Genomic DNA, 9292 nt, shown 5'->3' with positions numbered 1-9292 from the left:
TTCCCTACCTCTACCTTCTGTGACTTTTTGACTGATTTTTTTTTTTCTTCCCATGGAAACCAAACTGTGTATCAGTGTTGAGTTCAACAATAAAATAGGCGGTAGGAAGGCAGTGACGTGTTGGGGTATGTTCGGGCCAGCAGTTCCATGTGAAGTTCAGGAAGAAAAGAGGGCGCGAGCTACATTCATCCCTGTGAAAGCAGCTGCAGTTCTGATGACTTAATTGCACCTGTTTCCCTGGGACTGGATGCGACTGTCAGAAGGCCTGAACGTGTGTTAAAAGACCCTTACTCGTAGGGGTAGGATGAGATGCTGTCCTGCGTCTGTCTTGCCAAAGTCCCATACACGTGCATAGCGACACACTGGCACGGTCTCGTGTTCACCGCTCTAACCTGACACTTGTAGTTTTGACATTGCAATCATTCAAAGGTAGCAATGATGTCTTTCAAACAAAGGGTGTGCAAGCTAGGAAGAACAGGGGCGTATTCCTTGGCGAGGAGACGTGGTCCTTCCTCAGCACTAGCATTTGGAGGGGAACGAGGACGGTGGCTTGTATGTGTGCACGTGTGCACATGTACATCTCAAGACCATGTTATTTCCCCATGTTTGACGCGGGTGCTTCGCTGGGAAACCATGTGAAAGAAGGATGAATTGAGCCCTCAGTAATGACCAAGCTTTCCAAAACGAGGAGAGCTGCTGTGTCGGTAACGACATGGAAAAGCAGTGGCGTTCTCGGCCTCAAACGGGCCCGTTCCTCTTGACGGTTAGCAATGCTAGGACGGTAGCTCTGCAAAAGTCCGTGGGACTGCTCCTGTGTGCAACGTTAAGCGCATTTAGTTGTTTCCGGAGCCAAGGTCAGAATAACTTTGGTTTGAACGCAGCGTTTGTCCTTTTAGCATTTCAGATGAGAAAAGAGCTAAACTGTGTTAATTTGTGTTTGATTCTGGTACTTCATTCCTCTTCGGTGGGTCCGTTCTAGTTGATTATTTACTGGATCCACCAGGCTTTGATTATTTTCCAAATTTCTGACTGCTTGAATCAGTTGATCCCGGAGTGATGTATTGGAGCACTAGAAGACTTAACCTTCTTTCTAGTGACACAGCACAACTGCCTTGTTATTAATCTTTGGGGTTTTGTTTTGTTTTTAATGGCTGCATTTTGGTTAAAAATTTAAAATATAGATATCAATTTTACCAAAGATACATATTACTAATTCTCAGCAAAAAACAAACAAACAAACAAACAACAATCTTAATTTCAAGAAAAATAATAATAATTCAAGTTGTCTTAATGATTTAGCAGTCACGTTCTCAAATGCATTCTCTTCTGCCATGTAATCCTGTGTTCTGAAGTTTTTGTTCAAATGGTGCCAGTGAATTTTTATATGAAGGAAAAATGCCTAATTGCTAATCCACTGCATTGCTCTTCCTTTTCTTTCTTTCTTTCTTTTTTTTCCTTTTAAACAAAGATGTACTTCAACTCTGCTTGTGACCCCTTTGCACTTTCTCTCTTTGTTGCCATTCTAACGGTGTAGATGACATTGGTGTTGCTTACCTGCGGAGAAGGTATGCAAAAATGGAGAGAGAAAGAGATGGAACTGTAATGAAGAGATTTGGCCTCTACTTTGTCTTAGCTGTTAAACTGTTTTTAGTATTTTTGTTAACTACTTGCAAAGGGAAGCATTTTCTACAGAGGATAATTAATTTCAAGAAAAATGTCTTGAGTTTTAAGAATAAACGTGTCTCCAAAAGAGGAGATAGTCAATTTTATAAAACGTCACAACTCTCCAACATTTGGGGTAGTGACTTTTTTGTTTTGTTAGAACATTTGAAACTAGCAAGCAGCCATTGTTTCTAAAGAACTAAGCATCCACGTCTACTCCGATTTCCTTTTCCTTCATTTTTAAATAGCAGAAATCATTCAAACTGTAAATATTTTGTTGCTTGGATAAGCATCTTCTGGGAACTTTGTATCTATGGTATATAATCATAGAATTTTATATTTTCATATAAAGCTAATTTTTTTCTAGTTTCAACTCCTTCATAGTTGGTTTTTTTTCGTTTTTTTTTTTCCTTTTTTTTGTGGTGGATATGTGAATACATACTTTCTGTGTATTGAAGTAGTGAAACACCATCATCACATGCCAAAAAAAAAACAACACACATGTTATTTCTTTGGGGCAGTGATTGTGAAAGTTGGATTTTCTTTTGATTCCATTGTCAGTGTGTGCAATAGGAATTAGACTTAGCCAGTCACTGGATAAGTTTGTCTCATTGATCCATTTGGAAAAAAAAATGTGGTGTTTGGTTTTGGGGAGATATTTTGGGGTGGGGGAGGGGTTGTTTGTTTCCGTTTCGTTTTTTGTTCGGGGTTTTTTTGTAACTTGAAGACTCTCCTTTTTGTTATGTTTAAAACTATATCAAATCATTCTATTATAGTGTTATTTAATATGTAAATTGTATTGCTATACATAAAATAAAGTATGGTTTTTGATGTATTCACAGGCTTCCTTCTTATTTCTGCCAAACTTGCACCTGTTAGGGAAGTTCGAGTCTATCTCGTTGTCCTGGACATGCGGGAAGAGAAACAAGGATGTGGTCTAATTAGGCTGCACCTGTATTTGTGTAATTCATCTGGGAGCTCTTCCCCTGGTAACGTGCTCATCATTCTCTCCTTAATCAGCTCTACATTCTGGAGGCCTTCACAGCTGGTCCTCCAGCCCTCCAGAAAGGGGTTGTCTCTGCCGTGCCAGATACCAGGAGCCTTGACTCTTCCTAAGCTCCTTCAAAGGGCATGTTCCCGGAAGTCCACTTCACGTTCGGTACCTACATTGCTCTTTGAACGTACCCTCCAAGGCCAACCCAACCTCCGTTTGCAGCGGCTGTGAGGAAGGCAAAGGCCCCTGCCTACCGCAGCCAGTCCGACAGAGAGAGAAAACCTTCATCTCCATCCCAAAAACACTGAGCATGATGCCTTCAGCAGACCAGAAGCCCTGGTCCCATTGTAGTTGGTGGGACTTCACATGTGACTGAAATGACACGTGTGTGTATTGGCTGGATCAGGGCGCAGGCAAAGTCTCTAGCTGAGCTGAGCTGTCTCTCCTTGGCCAAGTGTTGGCTTTTCCCACTTGCAGATTTTAAAAGGAGCCGGGGACACGTTTTGAAGGGCGTGTGGACTTGGAGTTTCCTCAAATGACGCTCGCTCGTCTTGAGACGTGTTGTCCAGCTAAAGCGCTGCTTGCTTTGAAAACCTGGCCCTGCATTCACGACGCAGGCAACTGTGTCAACTCTAGCCCCCAGTCGCTTCTCGGCCTCTTGTGGGCTAAGATCAAGTGGGGGCATCTGAACCCCAAGATCTCCAGGCTTGGACCTGCATGTACGATGCCTGCCAGTGGATTTGGGGGTATCTGAAGTCCGAAGGTGAGAGCCTGGGACAGAGGATGCTCGCTGCTTGTACATGGTATTTAGAGCAGTTGAGTTCTGCCTGCTCAATTGGTATATTTTTTGGAACAATTGAGTTCTGCTCAATCGATATGATTTGGAACTGATTTGGCTGATTTGACCTGGAATGTGAAATATATTAATAATAATAATAATCCACCGACTGCACATGCCACCTTTTTTAATTATCTTAGAGCGACCTCCCAGGCTTGTGGGGTACAATCACGCGTTGACTTGCTGCATGCAGTACCGTACAGCACCCTCATCCCTATGCTATGGATATTGCAGCCGTCCTAGACGACATAAGGGATTAACATTGTCACAGGTGGCTTCCGATGCAAGTGTCCCAGTGATTCATAGGCAAACATCTCACACCGGGAGAAATCACAGTCACGAACTAGAGTCACTTGTTGACATTTCCAAAGGCCAGTATTTAGGCCTCCCAGGTTTTAAGGAACGGGTGCTGCCTTGTTCCCTGCAGATGTGCACGTTCAGGGGGCCGTGAGGCCTGCAGAGTATGTGGCTCACCCCAGATTGCATTGGGAAGTACTGGCACAATTGGAAATAGGATCCAGGGTTTCTGATTCCCATTTACACTCCTCTACCTCTAGGGCTGTTTTCCACTGCCCCGTCCTCATGTGCTGCAGGATGCTGCGCTGTGCGTTAGCCAAACAGCTGTGTACGCTGTGCTACTGCAAGTCGCGGGTGAGAAGAGAGAGGACGGTCCATACAAAGCCCCCTCCTGCCACTGCCAGGACTGTGTGGAGCCTGGTGGAGGCTTTTGCTCCATAATGCTCATCTTGCGCTGCAGACTCTGGTAAATCAACAGCCAGAGAGCCTGGCCTGCATGGGGCCAGTGAAATAAGGCATGTGATGGGATGAATGCTAAACAGACCCACCATAGCAGGGATACATAGCAGCAGCATCGGCAGGAAACCTGCTTCCAGCCAGCTGTGTGCAGACACAACTCAAATGGAGGGATAGTGGTGCAGAAGTACGAGACTGCCCCTTTTTTCCTGGCTCCTCCTTGCTTTCCCCTAACAAGCTGAACTAAGACCCCAGCCTGAAGAGCACTTCTTGTTGTGGACCCCACTGCACCAGTTCTGGCTCAGATCATCTTGTGCTACCAAAAAAATTGGGGGAAATGGTGGGGAGGGAGCATTAGAGAGGAAAATGATGCGGGGAGATTGCACTTGGACTTTGCTGTCATTCGTGGCATGAAAAATATCTCCAGAAACCTATGCAGTAAGTAATTCAGTAATGCTTGGCACCACAGCTGTGATTTACCAACACTTCCCACTACTACTATTAAGCCTGAATTAATTGTCAGTATGAGGAGATCCCAACTTCTCATATAATAATAGCTAATGACTTTAGCCTTTAAAGCTTCCAGAGTCTGCTAACAGTCGTATTTAGCAGGCAACAAATAACAGTGGCATTTTTATGAAATGGATTTAAATGTCATCATGTATGGGTTCTCCCCCCCCCACCCCCCCAGACCTTTTGCAATATAAAAATAATTTAGCTCAATGCAGCAGTACATTCGCCCTGGTACTGCAACACCCCCACACCTGTGCAGTGCTTCCTCAGCTGGGGCGTCAACCACGCTGGCTTTTAGCTGCCTTATCAATCACTCATCATCTCTGTTTCTTCCTGGCTGCCAGTTGATGGCTCTTGATGTCTCCGTGACAGTGCAGAGCTTCAAGAAGTAATAGTTCACAGGCCTATTGTTCCAGCCACCGTGTTAAATTAATCTGCTAGCCAATGCACTCGCTTGTCTTTTCCTCTCTCTGCCTGAGAGCCATGCGTCGGGGTTGATGCCTTCTCTTCTCTGAGAGGAATCAAAACTTGTGGCAGAGGTGATATCTTTTATTAGACCAACTAGATATTTGCAACAACAACAACAAAAAATCCTTTATTGGCAAGATTTCAGGCACAGGCACCCTTCATCAGGCATCGGAGATTGCAAAGACTGTAAAAGTTCTCCTAGGCAGAAATGAAAATTCATATTTCACAGGAGAGCTGCAGGTGTGGTAAAGTCTCCTGTTTGGAACAGTTCATTTTGTGCAGATTAGGCTCAGAGAAAAGTTGGAAAAGTCTTTTGACCTCAAAGTTGTCTGGTGGTAAGCATGAGGTAGAATCCTATTTCCTTCTGGTTATGATGGATGTGAAACATCGCAACCTCCATGCACCACCTGATCTAGTCCCTGCCTGTGATGAGTTTCCAGGGGAGAGGCCTCCATGGGCCAACTACAGCAGACTGGTGGAAAGAGGGAGGTAGCCGTGTTCTGCAGGGGCAGCAGCAAGGTCCGAAAGGCCTGGGGCTAGCGGGGAGAGGCGAGGAGACCCACACACGTTCCTGCATCCGTGGTCTAAAACGAGACCACTACAGCCGATGCCCTGCCACTCGCTATGCTCATCTTAAAGCAGGCTCCCATGAGTGGGTGTAAGAATATTTCTGCGTTAGGATGGTCGTTGGCCCCATGCACAGGAAGGACTTCTTGCCCATGCACCTCTGTTCCTTCTCCCTTCCCGGTAGAAACTGGAAGCACAAAGAAATGCAAGGTGGTCGAGAAGCTGGCAGGGACGGTAACGGGAATACAGAGCCACGATAGTTTTCCGGTGGAACCAGCACCCAGGAAAGCAGGCTGGGCTCTGGGGAGCAAATCTGAGTCGGTTTGGAGGGAAGTTCTCCGGTGACAAAACACCGATGGCCAGGTCCCAGCAGCAGCAGAAGCTGGACAAACTGGTGGCGATGGAGGTATTTGCATTAGAGACATGGACATTTCCTACCACGTGTTAGGAATAACCAGGGTTTCTTTGTATCGCCACGTTTGGAAACCTCTCGGCGGCCTAGTTTGACGTATGACAAAAATAAATGCAGAATTTTATCAGAAATGAAAATAAAGACAAGCAGGGAAAAGGTTAAGTTATTTACTTTAACCAGCACATTCCTCCACTCCTTATAGAAAAGGTTATCGTGATGTGTAACCAGTAGAACGAGTGCCCTAGAGTTTACTTAATAACCAGCCCTTCAGACTGCAAAAAAGGACATAAGTGGAAGAAAATCACAAGGGTTCTTAAAAGTTCAGTAGCTTACGTTACAGAGGAATCTTCCTTCTGAATTTAAGTGCTTCAAATAAGCTTCCTTATTACTTAAATCCAATTTTCTAGATAACCTCTTACTTTGAGCCTGTTAGACATATGTTGTGCCTTAGCCTGAAAGTCTCTTGGTGAACTGTAAATTCATTGCATCCTGTGAAACTGGCTCACAGAGTAAACCTTTCTTCAGAGGAAGAGGATGGAGGCGGTTTGCTATCAGGATATAGATTTTGTATGCAGCTGGAAAATGTTATTGATCTCCTAGCGGTCAGTTGGCCTCAAATGTCTGGCAGGAGCAGAGTCCTATCTTATAAAACTCAGATTAGTTTGTTCATTAAAAATGATGCACTTCTATAAAACTAGTGGATCTCTCAAAATCGTTTCTTTTTATGAAGGTGGCTATATTTACCCAGGGCTCACAAACATGTCTATATTAAGAGTATTTTCTCACCTATCCCACACACAGCATGTCTGTCTGTCTTGTAGCTAACTTCTGTGCAATGTTCTGAAAATACTAGAAGCTCCAGTAATGTGCCATATTGGGTCGGTATGAAATACTAGTGAAAAGATATTTAAAGCATTATTTGATAGCTTGGTAGCCTACGTAGCAGAATTATTTATACCTGGGTAGCCTGACAATTCAGGCACAAAAACACTGTCTCTTCCTCGCTTTTAACAAAGTTTTAACGGGCAATTGCTGCAGCAGGGTTTCATGCGAGTTGAAGCTCCATGACTTTTACAAAATAACCTGGAAGAACATTTACAAGCGTGCTAGGAAGTATCATAAATAATTCAAACTAAGCTTGTCAGATGCACAGATTACATTTTGCAATGTAGCATCCTTGCTTTCTGTGTTTTCCCTTGCTAATTCACCAGCCTCAGTCACTTACAGAGAGTCTTCTGCCCGTCCGTGTGAATCAGTCTGCTGCCAGCGTACCCGACAGTCTGTGGTATATTGTTCTGTTGGCAGTCGTACAATCAGGATGGGTAATGTGTACCCACCGACCCCCCAGAAAACTAACCTATGCAGAGTTTGCCCTATAAAAAGCATGACAAATAGAGAGGAATTAGGCTACAAGAGGTCAAGGCATTTAACTGATCACACTAATGATATGTGAACGGCGTAAGCTTATTCCAATCACATTTGCAGTTTAGGTGCGAAACACTGGACCAAACTTTGTCGTATCTGTCCCAAGGAAATAGAACAAATGTTATATTTGGAAACAAAATTATGCCTAGATTTTGTGCTGGCTATCTGCACCGGGGTGCATTTCAGTTGCTGGTACAGTCCCCGCAAACCTTCCACAAATCATTCTGGGTCGGCTCCCAGGCTCTCCTCCGTTGAAGATCAGTCTTTCAGGGTCCGTATGTAACCCTGGCCTGTGTCTGGAGCATCTTGGCGCTGCTGTCTCAGCTCCTCCTCAGAATTGAATTGCAAGCTCCTTTTCCAAGACGAGTGAAAAGTCCTGTTACGCTATTTGCTACGTAATAGGTCCAACAAGCACTTCCCAAGAAGGTAACATTAACCTTTAGAAATTGGATTAAATGCCTTTAGCACTATTATTCCACATCCTGTCTTCTCTACAGAGGCTGGACTCTTTATTGATTTTCCTCTTCCACCTCTCAACTGTCCTTCCTGATCAGCATGATGCATTAATTTGCCGTATAATTAATATTCCTGCTTGATTCCTTACTCCGAAATGCACCCCTGTCTTAATGGGGCACTAACGTACACTTTCTTCCCCCCTTAATGTAGAATTACCATTTTATATTACCTGCTTTCAACACCATTTCACAGCTTTTGTTGCTTTTGGGTTCACAATCCTGAATTAGACCTCTAGAGGTTGCTTTTAACCCAGCCATCATAGTAATTTGAAATCTGTTATAAAAAAAGCTATAATCTTTAAACTGGCTTCTACAATAAAGCTCCTAGAAGCCATTCTCCATCTGGAAAAGGGTGCTAGACGGCAACTATATTTTTCCTGGCTTTTAAACTAATTTTATTCTGGTATGGCATATTCTCAGTAGTCATAGCTGTAATGTTAGATATTAGTTCCACTGCAATGAGTGCACTTTAAAAATGCTATAGGTTTTTCTTTCTTCTCACCTGCTGTCACTAATATCCAAAAATCCATTCATTTTCTTACTAAAAGGTAAAACAAATTCCCTTTGTTGACTGACTGTGTGGGGTAAAATATAAGGTAACTTTTACAAATGAAGGTAAGCAGCGACCAACAATTATTGCTCTATATTGAGACTACTGATAATGGCAGAGAGGAAAAAAACTTGAAAAAGATATTAGTCTGATCAAACTCAGCCTTGCTCATTCTCACCAGTCTCTCTCGGCATTACAGGTGTCAGCGTGGCAGACTACAGTCAGAAAGTCAACTCTGTCATGCTGTGTTTGGAAAATGCTGTTGCTAAATCTAGAACATGTTAAACCTAGCTTATTCGAAGTGCTCACCAGTGGGTATTGCTTTGTACTTTTCTGAAGGTAAGGGCCAGGAAACTCCCAGTGAAACGACATTAATTTCAGCTAAGCTCTGTATTCACTAAAGAATTCTGTATTGTTATTGCATATAAAATAGTGCTACCGAGAGTTTTCAAAATGTGACATTTTAAAGAATAACTACTGGAAAGTAAGGCCTTTGTGCTAAAAAAAATGATCGTTTTGAGTGTCCAATAAGAGACAGCTGAGAATCAGAAATTTCAGAGGGGGCCTCATGTATCGGCATCTCTTCACTTCAAAA

This window comes from Alligator sinensis, unplaced genomic scaffold, assembly GCF_000455745.1.
Source record: "Alligator sinensis unplaced genomic scaffold, ASM45574v1 scaffold469_1, whole genome shotgun sequence".
NCBI classification, from domain to species: domain Eukaryota; kingdom Metazoa; phylum Chordata; order Crocodylia; family Alligatoridae; genus Alligator; species Alligator sinensis.
This window is presented reverse-complemented; position numbering follows the sequence as displayed.